Here is a 1,715-nt window from a genome sequence, read left to right as displayed (position 1 = left end):
TTTCGTGATTTGGACAATTATCTACGTGACAAGAAGTTTTCTTCCCAAGAGGCAGTACAAAATGCTTTCACACAGTTTGTGCAGTCTAGATCGTCGGAATTCTATCGCAAAGGCATTAATAACCTTCCCATTAGATGGCAGCAATGTATACATAATAATGGCAACTATTTTGATTAAATAAGTTTGTTAAAAATTTAAAAAATGAACAATTTAGATTTTCAGTACAAATCGGCAATTTCATACTTTAACCCCTATTATTAGGACAGGCACGAGACTACCAATTGTCATAATAAAAATACTATAGTCATTGACTTACAAATAAATGGACGACGGGTCTAATACAAAACCCCACGAAAAAAATGTCCCAAGTCAACCTATTTAAACGTAGTGACATGTAAAGGAATATGAAAAAGCTAAAACGTTGAATTTAAATTGTAATGTCATCGCAGTACTGTCTAATTTTGCTTGCTTCGCTGTCAGTCGAACAAACGAAGACTAAAGCGTGAATGACGCTCTGTATACGATTTTAACGCCCTATAAGTTCGGACACTTTTTAGCGCGGACCCGACGTCCATATAATTGTAATTCAATGACTATAGTACTTATTATGACAGTTAGTGCTTGTTTAGTAATTGTATATCGCAGTGTTAATACAAAGCTGTATTAACTCAAAAAGTGTATTTTTTCAGAATTAGTGAAAAACGAAGCAAATACTCAATTCCCGTGAAAGATTATAAAAAGATATGAGTAGGTTAAAGTTTATTACAGACATGGAAACAATTTCCTGTTTGCCAAATGTATTTAAAAATAAAATGGAAAAAGAAATTCATTACTCTGAATAAGGACTGCTTTGTCCAAAATTAGGTCACAAAAAGTTTGTCTTTTGATTCTTTCTTACAATATTCTAACGACGGCGACGGTTTTATTGACGGGTGAAGAATTCTTTCACAAGGAGCTTTACTGCTAATAATTATATAAAAGGTGAGAGGGGTGAAAAGTGGACTTATCCTTAAAAGAGATCTCTTCCAACCAAACCAAGGCAGTGAAAGCAAAAGCCATAAGCGGGCAACAGCGTACAAGAGAAAGAGACATTACATTGTGTTTTTTGTGAATAAAATTTTAAATATGGAACATTTTGTTTTGGCGTGTTTGAGCCCTTTGGTATTCAATCTTGCATGGACACAGAGTCCACACAGATGTTCCATATTGTGTTGTAAATAATTCTTTTTCGACATTATTATAACTTTCGTCCATTAAAATGTAAAGGACGAGCTTACCAACTTTCTAGGCATTTATAAATTATAAAAAAATGTCACTCGCTGAGGACAGGATTCGAACCTGCGCGGGTATAACCCATTGGATTTCAAGTCCAACTCCTTAACCACTCGGACACCTCAGCTCACACCAAATGCTCATAAAATTATTATTATAATACAAGAACAATCGCGTACGTGTGTCACAAATAGTTGTGCAAACATTTGTCATTTACAAACAATTGTACACATTGAAACAAAAAGGCGTACGATGAGGTGTTATTGTTATAATTATATTAGTAAATAGACTAATGATAGAACTGTTGGCAGCTGAGAACGGAAAATTTCCCATTTGTGAGGTCAGTCGGTTCGAAATCCGGTTTTAGAGTTCATCCAGGCAAGTACTGCCAGCTTGCCTATTTCTACCACCTTAATCACACCCCGGATACTCTAAACAACGGT

The 1,715-nt window shown here is 35.1% G+C and overlaps 1 non-coding gene across 1 annotated transcript; it reads right to left on the bottom strand.

Moving 5' to 3' along the window:
* Positions 1–1,317: 1,317 nt before the first annotated feature.
* Trnas-uga lies at positions 1,318–1,399 on the bottom strand. Its single transcript has one exon. It is a non-coding gene; the product is annotated as a tRNA-Ser (tRNA).
* Positions 1,400–1,715: the final 316 nt, after the last annotated feature.

This window comes from Hyposmocoma kahamanoa, unplaced genomic scaffold (assembly GCF_003589595.1).
Source record: "Hyposmocoma kahamanoa isolate Upper Pololo Valley unplaced genomic scaffold, ASM358959v1 100410, whole genome shotgun sequence".
Lineage (NCBI taxonomy): Eukaryota > Metazoa > Arthropoda > Insecta > Lepidoptera > Cosmopterigidae > Hyposmocoma > Hyposmocoma kahamanoa.
The sequence above is the reverse complement of the archived record's forward strand: the minus strand, read 5'-3'. Positions and strand labels throughout refer to the sequence as shown.